We start from the raw sequence: 19,694 nt of genomic DNA on the forward strand, positions 1-19,694 counted from the left end.
AAGACAAATCCCCCAAATACGCACTTTTTGTTGATGCACAAAAGGCCTTTGACAGAGTCAACCTAAATTTCCTTTTCAAGAATTTGAAATGATTTGCTCTTCCTGAAGAATTTATTGCTATGACCAGAGTTCTATATAACAAGGGTATTACTACACTATACATAAACAAGAAAAAAATCAAACCCTATTCCAATAGTTAATGGCACAAGACAGGGATGTCCGCTTTCTCCTTATCTGTTTAACCTTTATTTAGAGACCCTACTCCTGAAATTAAGCCAAAAAAAAAAAAACATTCCACCACTCTATATACATTTCCACAGTCCAAGTTAAGTACACAACATTTGTTGATAATCTTAACATCTACTTTGAATTTCCTTCCACAGACTTGGAAAAGATATTAAGCTCCATTGACATGTTCTCTGCAATATCAAACTATGCCATGAATCCAAGCAAATCAAAAGTATTCCCATTAAACCCTCTAGGCCACAAGGAGTTTTTCATCCCAGAAACAAAAATTAAAGTAGATTATTCACTCAAATACCTGGTCATTTCCTTTACCCATCCCCATCAGGAAATAATAAAAAAAATCTTTATGAAGTATGGTCAAAAGTTACAGAAGATCTAAACAGATGGAAAAACCTAAACCTTTCCCTTCTCTCTAAGACAGCAATCATAAAAATGAATATCCTCCCTAAAATTCAGTATCATTTTTAAGCCATCAATCAAAACATTCCAAATAGTTTTTTTTCAAAAATGACAACGACATTGGGCAAATTTATCTGGCATCCTAAGAACACTAGAATCAGTTACACCAGATTAACCCTGCCCAAGGAGAAAGGTGGTCTGAGCCTTCTTGACTTTCAGACATATTACCTTATTATTAATGCCAGTCATATTATACGATTAGTTAACTATGAACTTTCTGATACATCATGGCACCCTCTTTGGATCAAAATTTATTACCAACACCTCAGTTCTTCCAAAATAAACCCAAAGGTTATACCTTTTCTCAACAACAAGACTCTAAAAGACTTCAAAATACATCCTATTTTAATCAATAATACGGTTTGCTTCCAAAAGCTCATAACCTCCTTGAACTTAAAGAACTCCTTAATTATGGCACAACCAATCCATATGAACCCCAATATCAAACTTAATAATAATATGGTAAATCTAGATAATTACCCAAACATAAAGAAGTGTACAGTCTGGGATTTTTATCAAATCAAAGATCTGCCATTGAGTTTTATTGTAGACTCCCTAGCAGCAAGTAAAAAATACCGTATAATTATTAAACACATATTCTATCTAGTAACTCTGATGACATCAAAAATTAATGTAACTACACAAGACTTCCATCTGTACCAACAAATCACTTCCCTTCTTTTATTGAGGACTAAAATGTTATCAAAAACTCATACATTAATTACTCAAATTAAATTCCAAGACGTAATCCTACATTCCAATTATTGGAAGAGTCAAAATAGTAAATTAACTATTGAACAAAAACTAGCAGCAATCGACATAACCATAAAACTAACTCCTTTTAAAAAATTAATTTATACTTAATTTATTACTACTAACAGTGCTTATCACACACCACTCTTTCTGAGCAAAATAAATCCCAATACATCACCTTTCTGTCCCACTTCCTCTAACTCAGTAGCAGGCACTCTTCACATATTCTGGTCTTGTAAAAACATAAACAAACTATGGTGTTCTTTAAGAGAAAAACTAGAGAAAACAGGTTATATGAAATCCAACCACTTGTGGGAAATGGCAATATTAAACATTTTCCCCAGCTCCTATACATTTGAGTCTAAACATATTATTGTAACACTGTGCGCAACACTGAAATCCTATATAGCCCTCAACTGGCTTGACAGATCCAAAACTTCTTGGGCAGAGGTTAAATCTATAACTATTAAATACGTTCTAGCAAATAAACTAAGAACAGTAAGCCACAAGAAGTTAACCTATTTCCAGAAATACTGGAAAAGACTTATAGAGGTTCACAGCTAGATTCTCATTAAGTTAACTAGAACACTTTTATGTTTCTTTCCTATTCCCCATTAAATAGTAATTTTCCTACATAGCTACATATAAAGGCTACTATCAATCTCTTTTCAAGAGGATTATGCTATATCCATTCGGTTTATCAAAGTGTCCTCTAGTACATAAGCATTAGTACCTACTACTATCACATATAAAATTATCAGCTTATAAACTCTTCTATGACAACCAGTATGAGTGACAACCCAGTGGAAATAATGTAAATAGTTGCCTGGATAGGCTCAGGTATATGATTACACTTCTTTGTGTGTGAAAATAATGTTTAATGTTATATTATTATTATTAACGACCAGTTGTTAAATAATATGTTTAAAATCTAAGCCATATTCAACACTACAAGGCATGCTCACCTCTTATTAATGCCTATTAGAATTAAAAGAATTTCTGTTTTTGTCATTTTTTATGTGCTTTTCTATATTATTAAGGGCAGCAATCTCATATACCTTGTAATTTTTCTGCATTATTTGTTTTTCAATTCAATGTAACTACATTGATATGTTTATCATCTTGTACTGGACTGTTCACTGTAGTGAAAGAAAATTTGAAATAAAAATCATATTTGAAAAAAAGGCGGCTGATGTCATTCACTGTGAAATACACCTTTGGGAAAAGTGCAGCCCAATAATCTCTGTGGCACATCCTATAACTGTGTACTGCTGTAGTGTGATAAACTTGTTAGGTAGGAGTTCTAATTTCAGACATGGTAACTGTATATATTTGTGTGTCTCTGTCTGTGTAGGGAGCAATGCTTTTTTAGGCTAGTCACACTTAGTACAATTCAAATGCCATACTTTGGTAATGCTGCTGATGTCATTCACTGTGAAATACACCTTTGGGAAAGATGTACCCCAGTAATCTTTGTGGTGTGTCCTATAACTGTGTAATGCTGTAGTGTGAAAAACTAATTATGGAGGAGTTATAATCTCAGACATGGGAACTGTGTGTGTCTGTGTAGGGAGCAATGCTTTTTAGGCTAGTCACACTCATTACAATTCAAATGTCTTACTTTGGCAAGGCTGCTGATGTCATTCACTGTGAAATAGACCTTTGGGAAAGATGTAGCCCTGTAGTCTCTGTGGTGCATTCTATAACTGCGTACAGCTGTAGTGTGATAAACTAGTTAAATAGAAGCTCTAATCCCAGACATGACAACTGTGTGTTTGTGTGTGTGTGTGTGTCTCTGTCTGTGTAGGGAGCAATGCTTTTTAGGTTAGTCACACTCAGTACAATTCAAATGTCCTACTTGGCTGCTGATGTCATTCACTGTGAAATACACCTTTGGGAAAGGTGTAGCCCAGTAGTCTCTGAGGCGTGTCCTATAAGTGCATACTGCTTAGTATGATAAAAGTAGGAGTTTTAATCCCAGATATGGCAACTGTGTGTGTGCTTGTGTGTGTATCTCTGCCTGTGTAGGGAGCAATGCTTTTTTAGGTTAGTCATGCTCACTACAATTCAAATGTCCTACTTTGGCTAGGCTGCTGACGTCATTCACTTTGAAATACACCTTTGGGAACAGTGTAGCCCAGTAATCTCTGTGGCATGTCTTATAACGGTGCAATGCTGTAGTGTGATATAGTACTCTGGTAGGAGTTCTATTCCTACATATGGCAAGTGTGGATGTTTGTGTGTGTTTTCCTTTATGTGTATAGGGAACAATGCATTTTAAGCTAGTCACACTCACTACAGATTAAATGCCCTATTTTGGCAAGGCTGCTGATGTCATTCACTGTGAAATACACCTTCGAGAAAGGTCTAGCCCGGTAATCTCTGTGGTGCATCCTATAACAGCGTAATGCTGTATTGTGATATAGTACTCTGGTAGGGGTTCTGTTCCCACACATGGGCAAGTGTGAATGTTTGTGCATGTGTTCCTTTCTTTGTGTAGGAAGCAATGCATTTGAGGCTAGTTGCACTCACTACAGATCAAATGCCCTACGTTGACAAAGCTGCTAATGTCAGTCACTGCGAAATACACCTTTGGGAAAGGTATAGCACAATAATCTCTGTGGCACGTCCTGTAACAGTGTAATGCTGTAGTATGATATAATACTCTGGTAGGGGTTCTATTCCCACTCATGGCAGATGTGAATGTTTGTGTGTGTGTTTCTATATCTGTGTAGGGAGTAATGTATTTTAGGCTAGTCACACTCACTACAGATCAAATTACCTAGTGTTGCAAGGCTGCTGATGTCAGTCACTGTGAAATGCACCTTTGGGAGAGTTGTAGCCCAGTAGTTTCTGTGGTGTGTCCTAAAGCAATGTAATGCTGTAATATGATATATTACTCAGGTAGGGGGGTTTAGTCCCACACATGGTAAATGTGGATGCTTGTGTGTGTGTAGAGAACAATTCCTTTTTAGGCTAGTCACACTCACTACAGCTCAAATGTCCTGCTTTGCCTGGGCTGCTGATGTCATTCACTGTGAAATAGACCTCTGGGGAAAGAGTATCCCAGTAATCTCCATGGTGTGTCCTATAACTGTTTAGTGCTGTAGTGTAGTAAACTAGTTAGGTAGGAGTTATAATCACAGACATGGCAGCTGTGTGTATGTTTCTGTGTCTATGTCTGTGTAGGGAGCAATGCCTTTTAGGCTAGTCACACTCACTACAATTCAAATGTCCTAATGTGGCAAGGCTGATTATGTCATTCACTGTGAAATACACCTTTGGGAAAGGTGTAGCCCCGTAGTCTCTATGGTGCATCCTATAACTACATACTGCTATAGTGTGATAAACTAGTTAAATAGGAGCTCTAATCCTAGACATGGCAACTGTGTGTTTGTGTGTGTCTGTTTCTCTCTGTATAGGGAGCAATGCTTTTTAGGATAGTCACACTCACTACAATTCAAATTTCCTACTTTGGCAAGGCTGCTGATGTCCTTCACTGTGAAATACACCTTTGGGAAAGATGTAGCCCAGTAATCTCTAAGGCATGCCCTATAAGTGCATACTGCTATAGTGTGATAAACTAGTTAAGTAGGAGTTCAAATCCCAAACTTGACAAAAGTGTGTGTGTTGGTGTGTGTGCCTGTGTAGGGAGAAATGCTTTTTTGGCTAGTCGCACTCACTACAATTCAAATGTCCTATTTTGGCAAGGTTGCTTATGTCATTTACTGTGAAATACACCTTTGGGAACTGTATAGCCCCATAATCTCCATGGTGCATCCTATAACTGCATAATGCTGTAGTGTGATACACTAGTTAGGTAGCAGTTCTAATCCCAGACATATCAACTGTGTGTGTAGGGAGCAATGCTTTTTAGGGTTCCTATTACGTGATCAAAGTTTTGAAACTTCGAACATGAAATGAACATGGCAAAAAAAATGCAACAGTAAACTAACTTGCAAGAAGGGGAGCAAGCCCCCATGCACAACCCACACCCCCGCTCTTTAAATATTCCAACTTTGAGATCGCACTACAGTGCAGTAAGGGGAATAATAGGTATATCAGAATAGATATGTATGCACATATAGTTATGGATATCTACATATATATCTACATAAATAGGCATATCTCTACACATAGGATGTGCATACATATATAGCTATATATATACATATATGTACATATGAAGAGATGTACACATGACCATATATATGTTGCACTATACAGATGTGTATACAGACATATGTATGAATATAGATGTGTATGTACATGTTTACATATATCAACCTATTATATGTATATATCCATATTCCTGCCATGTGTAAGCCTCATGGTTGTGTATACTTTCCAGATGTATTTCACCATATGTATCTGCCATGTGTACATTATGTTAAAACAACATATGTGATGAAACAGTCATATTAAGTACTACACAATTGTGGAAGTAAAGGCATTGTTCAATACTAATCAATATGTGTATTGACAGATATCTTGGAAAAACAACAGCTGTCTTTACAGTGGTCACGGCGTAGTGGTTAAGTGTTGTGACTTTAGTATACAGGGTCCTGAGTTCAAGGGCTGTTCATTTTGTTGCTGGGCAGAACAAGGGCTGTCAGATACAGAGTGGTTAAGGCAGTTTTGAGCAGCTTTAAGTGTGTTTGCGTGGGTTTGCATGAAGCTAAGCAGTGCTAAGCTATGGGTAAACGTACAGGTGCTTACACAGTGTAGGCTTCGCTTACCAGTGCAAAAAATCAGCTTAGCTGTTATATTGCAGCAATGTTGATTAAGTAAACTCTCTGCAAGTAGGACCCAGGTGCAAGGCAGGAAACAGCCTAAGTAGACAAAATTGCCAGCACCAAATGCAGTGTAAATCAACAAAATGAAGCTATTAAGTTAAATACATAAGTATTTATTAGATATAACAAACAACCCAGACCGGTTTCAGCCAACAGGCTTTCCTCAGTGCGAAATGAAAATAATAGCAGATAAGCAGTGACACACACATATATATATAGCATGAGTCATCCAACAGGATACTTCCCAAAGTGATCTTCCCAACATTCAAATTGTTTCCTGTATGGAAAATAAAAAGAGAATATAAAAGTTATATAATACATCAACCACTCAGTTACTGTCCATTGTGATAAATAAAAAATTAAATAAACATATAATATTGTTATAAAAGATCATTTAAACCAGGGGGAAACAAAGCACCCAGTTTAATGATCCAGTACTTCTCTTTTTTGGTGAGAATAGAATGCCATCCTTGTTTATTAGATCTATCACCAAGAATTCTGTCTATGATGCTGAACTGGAATCTGGCTGAGTTGTGTTGTATACAGTGTCTAAATAGGGCATTGGTCTCCCTCTTGGTTCGTATGTCGCTACGGTGCTCTGACATACGTAATCGTAGTGGTTGTGAAGTCTGTCCAACATAAAATGAACCACATATACATGTTGTAAGGTATACCACCCAATCACTGTTACAATTGCCAATGTGTTATTCACACACAAAATATAAGGACTAAATCCTGCTATGGGAATGTAAGGCTAGGTTTCTTAAGATCCTCACAGATTAATACCCTTGTAAGTTCTCATGAATCTGTGGTAGTTTGTCATAGCCAAAGAAGCTTCTTTGTATACTTACATATTTACTGTAATAATTCACAAACAATAATTAATGATAAACCGATACCAAGTCAGTTTTGAGATTACATAGATACACTACTGTGCTAGTAGCTTAATTTATATCTTACTTGTAGATGGACTGTCACCTTTTTCTGCAGGAAGACCAAGTGTAGCCCATTGTTTATACTCCACTAGACTGGTACCATATTTTTTTTCCCCGAGTCTTTCTAACACTTTTCTAATTCTCTCTTTCCTTAGAAATAGCAGGCCAGATTTTGCAGAACTTTGGCAAATCATTTGGATTCTAGTAAAAGGCAGCTTTCACACTATGCTGCCCTAGACTGGTCATGTTTTTTCCTAGCCTTTGTTGCTCCTTATTAGTTGTCTCTTTCTTTAGAAATGATAGACTAGGTTTAACAGAACTTTGCATAAGAATTTGGATTTGACTAATGGGAAGCTTTCATGCTATACAATGTGCCCACTTTCTCACAAATTACTTCAACATACATTTCAAGCACTTCCATTGTTAATGACTCACTTGACACTATTTCACTCACAAACTATATGTTTCAGTTTAACATGGGCTTTTGGAACTAGATTCTTCCACACAAAGTAGGACCACGTCCTTTCATCATAATTAATAATAACTATTCAATGTTCATCATATTCATCACTGCTGCAGTAACCTAAGTTATAGGAGTTAAATCCTTCTAAGGATATAACAATTAATAGCTCCCAAAGTTTCATGGTGCCTATCATGTACACAAGTCATTCAACAGCTTGATTTGACTAAAAGATAACTGAGCATCAAGCCCTTCAGAGGTTTCCTTCTGCCAAGGAGAGCACTCCACTGGGGACTTTTGAGGATTGAAGGTCAGCTTGTGCTGTTCCATTGCTGGGCAAATAAGTTTCCTTTGAGGAAAAACCTCCCATGTTTTATTTTTATTGCTTAAACATACTTTCCTAATTAGGAAAGTATACTTTAAGCTAGGAATATTTGATTTTCTTGACTGTCATGTGACTTTTTATTTACTATTATTGATTTTACATTTGTTTACCAGGAAAGTCAGACTGGACACATGTCCTTTTTCAGCGGAGACCCTTGGACAGAACCTCCAGTTAGTACATAGACATAGCAAATATGAAAAACAATAACAAATGGAACCAAAACAAGACATAAAAGGCCAATTGGCAGTAGTTGCACGTAATGACCTGAATGTGACTTATACAAATCAATAAAAGGACAAGTAACAGTAGTATATAATACAATGGTATACAGCATGCTATGCCAGCAAAGTATTATACAATCCAATAGTGCATTAGAGGAATTTTAAGCAGGCAGGAGGAATTTAGATAGTCAGAGAGAGAATATGATTGTGGTAAATGTGAAATCCCATAGTGTATTTCAGTTGAATTTAGGCATCAATAAAGAAATTGTTGTTTAGAAAGTATGTTACATTATGATGTTATAAAATACACAGTAACTCAGCAAGCACCAAAAGCAAGATAGTCGGACTCAGCTCCTCGGCAAAAAAGTTTATTCAAACCACAGATGTTGAAATTTAAAATAAAAACACCATTAACACCATTAACGCCTTTTTCAAAAACTGTTGAGCACACAGCGTTTTCGTCAAATTAAGTTGACTTCATCAGATGACCAGTAACATTTCTTAACTTCCTTTTTATACCACAATCTATTAACTCATTTGCTTAATTGCATAGAATAATGAATTAATTGACATCAATCCATGGTTGTATATAGACCTTGCTCTAAAATCTGAGTAAAAATACATTTAGAACACTTAAAACTTTAAAACCGCATGTTATATGGTTGTTACAAAATTCTTTGTTCACAATACATATTATTTCTTCCTATAACTTATTGTTAATATTCATGCCAGAAGTGCATTATTGTTAAAATTATCTTACTGTATTTAATGATAAATATCAATAAACATTTTTTATCAAAAACCCAATATATAAATATAGAGGTATATAAAATTTTATTGCACAGAATAATTAATTACATTATATAAATAGAAATATGAAAATATCTTAAAAAGAATCAAAAGGTAAAAATGAATCAAAAAATTGAATAAAAAACCACTGCATAATTGGGACATCTAGTGGTGAATAACATTATTACACCTTAGCTTATAGCTTAGCTGCTCTTAACCTTAAAAGTGGCAGTATGGATATTTTATCATTTAATCCAGGAAATTTATCTGAATTCAAAGACAACTGCCACCACAGCTCTCTATATTCGACTCTATCTTCCCAGGGACCTCCCCTAAGGTCTTTGTTAACTTGTTCAATTATAAGGAATTTGTATTTATATTCCATACAAGTTTTGCTGTGTTTATAAAGTGCATTGCTTTCTTTTCTAGTTGATATGTCGTACATATGCTCATATATCCTCCTCTGGAGGGCTCTCTCTGTCTTTCCTATGTAAAAAGAGCTACAGGTTTCACACACTGCTAGGTATATTATGCCTGTAGATTCACAATTATAATAATCTGGGCTATATATCCATTTGTTTCTACTCTCGAGGAACAGTCCCTCTTTATTCAAAATATAGCAGCATTGTCTACAGCGACCACACTTATATGTACCTTTTTTATTTTTATTCCTATTTTTCCCATATCCACTTTTAGTCTCTAAGATGTTACCAATACTTCTAGAATTTTTGTATATTATTTTCTTAGGAATATTACCAATACCTTCTATGTCTGTTAAGGCTAAAAATCTGTTCCATTCTCTAAAAAATATTTTTCTAATTTCATTATTCAATCCATTATATTCTAGTATCAATGCCTTAGTGAGGTCATTTCCATTGGAAGATTCCACATGGCTTCAATCAATACCCCCTTCTCTTTCTTTCCTGGTTTCGTTGGTTCTTTTACTACAATATATGGGGGCAAATCTATCTTTTCGTCCCATCTCAACTTCTTTTCTAATTCTTTTAATGAATGACTCAGGATAACCTCTTTCTAAAAACATATATTCAAGTAAATCACACTCATTATTAAAATCAGAGTCTAGGCTAGTCATTCTACTCCCTCGAACAAACTGCCCTTTCACTATGTTTTTCTTACAATGCTTTGGGTGGGCACTTTGGTAATGTAGATAAGAATTACAAAAGGTATCCTTCCTGTGTATTTTTGTTTCAAAAGCATTACCCTCTTTATATAATTCTAAGTCCAGATATATCATTTTATTTTCAGATATCTTATGAGTAAATTTTAGGAAGCTGGTAGTGTTGTTGATATATTTTATAAATTCATCTAACTTGTCTGTTCCTGCTGTCCAAAAAAATATTATGTCATCCAGGAACCTTTTGTAGAGAATCCAGGATGAACTATATTCTGAATCAATAATGTACTGTTCCTCCCATTTTGCCATAACAAGGTTAGCATAGGAGGGGGCACACGCTGCCCCCATTGCAACACCCTTAATTTGTTGAAAAAATTCGCCTTTGAAGAAGATGTAGTTGTACTTCAAAATTAGATCAATCAGCCATAAACTAGCTATCTTGTCGTTCCGTGTCATTTTATCGTATTCAAATACTATCTCCTCTAGCATTTCTTTACCTTCCAGATAAGGAATAGAGGAGAAAAGATCCACCACATCGATTGTAATGAATATAATATTATCTTGCCATTTACATTCATTAAAACATTTCAACAGATCCCAGGAATCCTTTAAAATACTTATTTTGTTCATCCATATGGGTTTTAATTTGGAATCAACATATTTGGCTAATGTTTGTGTCTTGGATCCTTCCGCTGATACTATCGGACGAAGTGGTGGATCCTCCTTATTTTTATGTATTTTTGGGATTCCGAAAATTGTGGGGATTCTGGGTTTGTCAACTTTCAGGAATTTATAACTTTTATGATCTATTAGCTCTTCTTGTAGCATATTATAAAGATCCAAGTCTATCTTGTTATAGGAAATATTGATTTCATTTATGGAAGCAGTAACATATCTATCTTCGTCCCATAGTAGTGAATACATCTTGCTATCATATAGAATATTATCCATTATAATAATGCCTCCGCCTTTATCTGGCTTCATAACCCTTATATTGGGGTTGTGCTTCATATCATATAGCAACTCTTTCTCCTTTTTTGTAATGTTCTCTTCATTATTCCATAAAAAAACTACAGAGGGACATGAAAGAATATGAAAATTTGACATGTTACCCTAAACCCCGAGGTTCCACTTACCAAAATAGTTACTATAAACCCTATCAGGAAAGGACAGTTAGTACTGATATGGATCCTAACTTGGAATTAGTTGACAATAGGGATGGGAATTATTCCGAGTACGATAGAGACTATGATTCAGCATTTCCCCCATTAAGGAGATCCGAAAGGCTATTGAATAGACAGGCTCCGCAGTACACAAATTTTCAGAGGAACGGAGGGAGAAGGGGGAGGGGGAGATACTAGACACCCTCCCAACCCAATCTGCTCCTGATATAGGAATAAATAATGTAGATATAGAGGTTAATGGACCATGTTTTACACATGGTAACTTTTCCATATACAACTTTAGCAAAGTTTCAATAGAGAAAGAACACTTTTCCTTATTATCCAAAGGCTTGAAATTTATTCCTTCCTGCAAAGGTGATGTTGCAAAAAGCATCCTTGACATAAAATTGTTTTTGAGAAAAGTAAATCTCAGCATTATCTTTCCAAGTGGGTATAATGGACCAAGTGACGGCCTCAAAAGAAAAAGTACGTACAACCCACCACTCCACCCACAGCTTAAGAACCTGGAAAGAGTTTTGGAGGGGGCAATCAGGAAAGATAATATCAGATGGAATAATGAAGAGAACATTACAAAAAAGGAGAAAGAGTTGCTATATGATATGAAGCACAACCCCAATATAAGGGTTATGAAGCCAGAGAAAGGCGGAGGCATTATTATAATGGATAATATTCTATATGATAGCACTACTATGGGACGAAGATAGATATGTTACTGCTTCCATAAATGAAATCAATATTTCCTATAACAAGATAGACTTGGATCTTTATAATATGCTACAAGAAGAGCTAATAGATCATAAAAGTTATAAATTCCTGAAAGTTGACAAACCCAGAATCCCCACAATTTTCGGAATCCCAAAAATACATAAAAATAAGGAGGATCCACCACTTCGTCCGATAGTATCAGCGGAAGGATCCAAGACACAAACATTAGCCAAATATGTTGATTCCAAATTAAAACCCATATGGATGAACAAAATAAGTATTTTAAAGGATTCCTGGGATCTGTTGAAATGTTTTAATGAATGTAAATGGCAAGATAATATTATATTCATTACAATCGATGTGGTGGATCTTTTCTCCTCTTCTCTTCCTTATCTGGAAGGTAAAGAAATGCTAGAGGAGATAGTATTTGAATACGATAAAATGACACGGAATGACAAGATAGCTAGTTTATGGCTGATTGATCTAATTTTGAAGTACAACTACATCTTCTTCAAAGGCGAATTTTTTCAACAAATTAAGGGTGTTGCAATGGGGGCAGCGTGTGCCCCCTCCTATGCTAACCTTGTTATGGCAAAATGGGAGGAACAGTACATTATTGATTCAGAATATAGTTCATCCTGGATTCTCTACAAAAGGTTCCTGGATGACATAATAATTTTTTGGACAGCAGGAACAGACAAGTTAGATGAATTTATAAAATATATCAACAACACTACCAGCTTCCTAAAATTTACTCATAAGATATCTGAAAATAAAATGATATATCTGGACTTAGAATTATATAAAGAGGGTAATGCTTTTGAAACAAAAATACACAGGAAGGATACCTTTTGTAATTCTTATCTACATTACCAAAGTGCCCACCCAAAGCATTGTAAGAAAAACATAGTGAAAGGGCAGTTTGTTCGAGGGAGTAGAATGACTAGCCTAGACTCTGATTTTAATAATGAGTGTGATTTACTTGAATATATGTTTTTAGAAAGAGGTTATCCTGAGTCATTCATTAAAAGAATTAGAAAAGAAGTTGAGATGGGACGAAAAGATAGATTTGCCCCCATATATTGTAGTAAAAGAACCAACGAAACCAGGAAAGAAAGAGAAGGGGGTATTGATTCAAGCCATGTGGAATCTTCCAATGGAAATGACCTCACTAAGGCATTGATACTAGAATATAATGGATTAAATAATGAAATTAGAAAAATATTTTTTAGAGAATGGAACAGATTTTTAGCCTTAACAGACATAGAAGGTATTGGTAATATTCCTAAGAAAATAATATACAAAAATTCTAGAAGTATTGGTAACATCTTAGAGACTAAAAGTGGATATGGGAAAAATAGGAATAAAAATAAAAAAGGTACATATAAGTGTGGTCGCTGTAGACAATGCTGCTATATTTTGAATAAAGAGGGACTGTTCCTCGAGAGTAGAAACAAATGGATATATAGCCCAGATTATTATAATTGTGAATCTACAGGCATAATATACCTAGCAGTGTGTGAAACCTGTAGCTCTTTTTACATAGGAAAGACAGAGAGAGCCCTCCAGAGGAGGATATATGAGCATATGTACGACATATCAACTAGAAAAGAAAGCAATGCACTTTATAAACACAGCAAAACTTGCATGGAATATAAATACAAATTCCTTATAATTGAACAAGTCAACAAAGACCTTAGGGGAGGTCCCTGGGAAGATAGAGTCGAATATAGAGAGCTGTGGTGGCAGTTGTCTTTGAATTCAGATAAATTTCCTGGATTAAATGATAAAATATCCATACTGCCACTTTTAAGGTTAAGAGCAGCTAAGCTATAAGCTAAGGTGTAATAATGTTATTCACCACTAGATGTCCCAATTATGCAGTGTTTTTTTATTCAATTTTTTGATTCATTTTTACCTTTTGATTCTTTTTAAGATATTTTCATATTTCTATTTATATAATGTAATTAATTATTCTGTGCAATAAAATTTTATATACCTCTATATTTATATATTGGGTTTTTGATAAAAAATTTTTATTGATATTTATCATTAAATACAGTAAGATAATTTTAACAATAATACACTTCTGGCATAAATATTAACAATAAGTTATAGGAAGAAATAATATGTATTGTGAACAAAGAATTTTGTAACAACCATATAACATGCGGTTTTAAAGTTTTAAGTGTTCCAAATGTATTTTTACTCAGATTTTAGAGCAAGGTCTATATACAACCATGGATTGATGTCAATTAATTCATTATTCTATGCAATTAAGCAAATGAGTTAATAGATTGTGGTATAAAAAGGAAGTTAAGAAATGTTACTGGTCATCTGATGAAGTCAACTTAATTTGACGAAAACGCTGTGTGCTCAACAGTTTTTGAAAAAGGCGTTAATGGTGTTAATGGTGTTTTTATTTTAAATTTCAACATCTGTGGTTTGAATAAACTTTTTTGCCGAGGAGCTGAGTCCGACTATCTTGCTTTTGGTGCTTGCTGAGTTACTGTGGTTTTCGTGGTGTTTCCAGTGGAGATGTTATAAAATAATCATAGTTTCTGTGTATTTACTGTACTTTTAAAAGGGAGCTCACTTTTGTTTCTGACAGTTTAAAAGTTATTTTAAACATTCTAAAACTGTTTTTTTTTCCTGTTCATAAACTGTTTTTTCTATAATCTTTATTAATTTTTAATAGCAAAATTACAATAGCAACTCAGATTTTACCAATTGTTAACACTGAAACATGGAAACAATGAACGAGTAGAGTCATAAGTATAAAATCAACACATTTAACAACAGTAAACTATATACAAAACTATTTACAAAAGTGCTATAAACCTCACAAAGGATAGTATATATTTGACTTTAAATAACAGAGGAATTTAATCAAATGGATAACGACAAGTTAGAGGCCCTATCATTAGTGAACAAAGATGAAGAAGGAAACAATTGTGGGTAAGCAGACCCTTGTTCCCTTAATTATCAATAACTTAAAGATATCCAATGCAACAGGGCTAATGCAGAATTAGGTCAAATAGTATATTCCAGTGGATAAGTCTTGGATTAAATATCAGAAGTTTATGAGCTGATAAATAATTGATTGCCATTTGTTTGAACCCTCTCCATGTGAGCAAGGGTCTATCCTGCCAGCTTAATGTAATATAACATTTAATAAGGATAAATAATGTGATTAGAATGTGAGTTTATAACTTTGTCAGACCAGTTGCAGGAACATGCAGCATGGTAAATTCCCATGAAAGGGTAGATTTCTCATAGCCCATCTTTTGGAGTCTAACTCTCAGACAGCAACAAAGCTTATAGGAACATTTACAACTCCATAAAATGTGGAGAAGATCAGCTATTTGTAGCTCTCATTAAGGGCAGAAAGGGGGAAATGGAGGGTTAAATATATGCTTTGTTAATAAACATAAGTCATGTGTCGCTGAGTTTTTTTGAAGGGGATTGACTTAGAAGTTAGATGGATAGATTGGATTATTTAGTTATTTGAGATTGCCAGATTTAAGTTGGTTGAGTAATTTGAAAAGAGGACCTCGTTCTGGTATCAAATTTAAACAATTAGTTTATACATGTTAGAATTGCAGTAGTGGTGCTGCGTTAGCATTGTTGCCTCACAGTTAGACACTGCCCGTTCGATTCTCAGAGCATCTTCTGTGGGGCGACATGCGTGAATGGGCATTCCTTCGCTGAAGGTTGTGCATTAGGCCCGGCAAGCCAGTACGTAAAAATCTACTGCCAGTCATTAGCGGACCGGAGTTTCACTGTGGCGACCCCTAACCAGGAAAAGACGAAAGACACAAACAAGATTATACATGTTAGAGATCATTTTCTTCTTCACTGAAAACAGAGTCCAGAGATTGACAAGTTTTAATGTCTTTATCATCTACATTGTGGTTAAATAATATTTTGGAACACAGTTCCCTTAATTGTCATAGAATGATGGTATAGCTCCTAGGGAAATTTATTAAAGCTCTCAGTTCTGAGATAGATTGGTCCCAGAAGGGGTAGAAGTTGAGTACTCATCTCTCCTTTAAAAGGTGGAAGTTATTTAATTTTAACATTGAATTATTAAGTTTTAAGTTTAGGTTGAGGTGTAATGGTTGTAAGGTTGTGAAGGTGTTGGATAGGTTCAAAAATTCAATTATTCTTTGTAAGTTAGTTATACTGTTCTTTAGGGAAATATGTAGTTTGGAATTTTTCAGACTTGTTTGGTTCAGGAAGGGGAGGGCTTTACTGATAAAATTAAGAGACATAGTTTTATCCAGGGAGGGGACCATGAATTTGTACTTGGATTATAGTCTGATATTACTATTAGACTGCTACTGTTAATTATATCGTAGTATAATCTGAGGTTGGTAAGGTTTAATCTCCCTTTATTTTTAAGACATATCAGCTTTTGGTAAGAAATTCTAACTGATTTAGGAGACCATATGAATTTGGCAAGAGTAGCATGAAGCCTTTTAAAGAAATTGCTATGGACTGTCACCCGAGAGGTAATGAAGGTATATAATAGGCTTGGTAAGATGTTCATCTTAACAACTGCCACTTTGGAAAGGAAGGGTAGTTGAAGCTTGTTCAATCTGATGCAATGTTGTTGTAAGATTAACCACAGGCTGGTGATGTCATTTTGGAAAAATGTTTGGGGTCTTGCTGAAAGGATACTCCTAAGTATTTCAAGTAGTGTCTTATTTTGATTTCTACTGACCAGGGGTATAAAAAAGTAGGTCTGGTGAGTTAATTGGGAAAATTGCAGATTTGTCAAGATTTAGTTTATAATTGGAAAATGTCAAAAGATTTTACTTAAATTTTGAATTTTCAGTACATCAGAACTTGGTAAAGTAATTTAGAGGTTTAAGACATCTTAAAAGCTGAGTCATCTGTAAAAGCCTTGTCTTGTTCCATTCTTAATAATAATCTGAGCAGTGGTAGCTCTGTTTACGGACAGTGAGGTATAGGCATTAGTATAGAGTGTCCTAACTATTCAAAAAAAGGTGGTAGGTAATCCAAAGTAAGGTAGAACTGAATGCAGAAAGTCTGGGTTAAGTCTGCCAAAAGCTTTAGACACATCTACTGTGAGGGCAAATATGGGGTTATGGTTTTGGTTAGAAAGTTTTATCAAGGCATCTAGTGTAAGCGTCTTGTCACAGGTTTGTCTGAATTGGATAAAACCTCATTGACCAGGTGATACAATGTTTGAGATAATGGATTTTAGTCTATTAGTATTGTGGTAAAGACTTTAACATCCAAGTTAATCAAGGAAATGGGCCTGTAGCTCCCAGGGCTTTTGGGATCAGTGTTTTCTTTAGGGATAAGAATGGTTCCAGAGGAATTAAAGTGAACATCCATGATGGAGTTATCTATTATATATTTAAAGAGGTATACTAGCACTTTAGATATTTTCTGGCAAAAGGACTTGTAAAATTCCACAGTAAGGCCAGCAGGCCCTGGTGCCATGCTGGGTTTAAGATTATTAATTATATATATTATCTCTTGCTGGGTAACAGGAGATGAAAATCATTCTTTATGGGTTTGATTGCTCTTTGTAAAGATTAGTTGGTTAAGAAATTGTAACTTCTCCTGTTCTGCTGCTAAGGGTGTCTGATTGCCATAGGTTTGCAGGTAAAGATTTTCAAAAAGCTGAATAATCTCAGAGTTAGAAAAGTAAGTCCTGCTCTGATATATTACCTCAGATATGATAAAGGGAGTTTTCTTTTGGTTTATCAGTCTCACTAGAAACTTAGAAGGGATCTGTGACTATTCCAAATAATTGACCAAAATCTTAGTTTCATGAAAAGCCAGTTGTCTCACATTAAGCAAATATAATTCTTTCTGGAAAAAATTTAGTTGATTTTCAGACTCTTTGTTAATGTTTATTTCTAAATCTGCTTCCAGTATGACCATTCTTTTTTTATTGAGCTTCCGTTGGACTTGTATAGACTTTTGTAATAAGTTGCTTTATTAATAAAGAACTCTTATATTTGGGCTTTAGTAGAGGCTCATTCAATGTCAAGGGAGATTTAGGAAGAGGATGATTCCTTCAGGAGAGTTTCCAGCATCACATTCGTTTCTTCTACAATATCCTCTTTCATTAAAAGCTTAGGGTTTAAAGTCCAGTTATAACCCCTATACCAAGAGCTAGGTTCGTAGGACCATTTAATAATAAGTGTAATTTTTGAATGATCTGAGAAAAATATGGGTTCGGTAGAAAAATTAAAGTCTAGATTTAAAAAGAAATCGGAAATTAAGAAGAAATCAATTCTAGACCATGTTTTATGGCAGCGTGAGTAAAAGGTAAATGTATCTTTTGGTATTTTTTTATTTTGGAAATGATATGGGTCAAATAGTTCAAAATCATTTTTTAATTCTGAAATTGCTGTAATGCTGTGAATATTCTATGCCTTGTTTGAATTTGATCTATCTAGTATGGGGTCTTGATAAGAGTTCCAATCACCCCATAAGATTAAATCATAATTCTGGAAGTGAGTTAATATCTTATATAATGGCATAAAGAATTCCTGCTGTTTAGAGTAGGGGTATAAAGATCTGATAGTAGAATAGGCCTATCAGTGTGAGGATATGTGAAAGTTATATAGCACCATCTTCCTTCAAAGTCTATGTCCAAATGTAAAATATTATCTTGGAAGGACTTTTTAACAATAATAGCCACTCCCATACTATATGAAAATTTACCAGATGCAACAATTGTTCTGATCCAATTTTTCTTCATATAATGTGACCAATATTCATTAAGCATATGGGTTTCTTGCACTATTATTTTTGCCTTTGACTTAAGGACAAGGTGAAAGAAAAGGTTTCTCTTTTTAACCATCTGGATCCCCTTTACATTCCATGAGTCAATCACCAGCATCCTATGGTATTATAAATAAAAGTAAACTAGTAAAAGTGGCCTGAGTTAACATAGAGATTACAAGAACCATACTATGGCCTACTAATCCATGGGATAGTAAATAGCACTTAATTCTTTTTGCTCCTAATCTGTGCCTAATCACTACTCTATCAGGTCCAGAAGAAAAGGGAAAAGTATAATATGGACACACAGAAAGGGAGAGTAAACCAGTTTGAACACATGTCATCTCCAATATGAGTTTATACTAGAGTATTTTTCCCAATATAAAAATAAAAAAATAAGGAGAAAAAGCAGGGAATAACTTATCTAAATACACTAACAACTTTATACTTATCTCCTTCTAATTGTTTAAATAGAAGTCAAAGGGTACAGAGCTTAGAAAGCAAAAGAGAGAGGAAAGATCGAAAAGATTAAAGAGGTTGTAACAAGACTTTGACTAGGGATAGCAAAATAACAGACCACCAATATAATTATGCAATACTGTAGATTATCAACATGTTTCACTTATTACTAAATATGAATGTTAAACAACCAACATAAAAACACAGATAGTCACAGCCTTCAACTGATATTCTATACAGGAATAACTTTTAACCTCCTGGCTATTCTAGGTGACAAGGAAGATGTAGGGGTGATTTTTTCCCCACTATATTAGAGGCACTGTGTAAGCACATAATTCAGAATAGTGTAATTTTGATCAAGTAATAACACAAGAAACCTTCAAAAGTTTAATTCTC

Source organism: Protopterus annectens, chromosome 2.part0 (assembly GCF_019279795.1).
Source record: "Protopterus annectens isolate FY-2018-M chromosome 2.part0, PAN1.0, whole genome shotgun sequence".
In the NCBI taxonomy this organism is placed as follows: Eukaryota; Metazoa; Chordata; order Ceratodontiformes; family Protopteridae; genus Protopterus; species Protopterus annectens.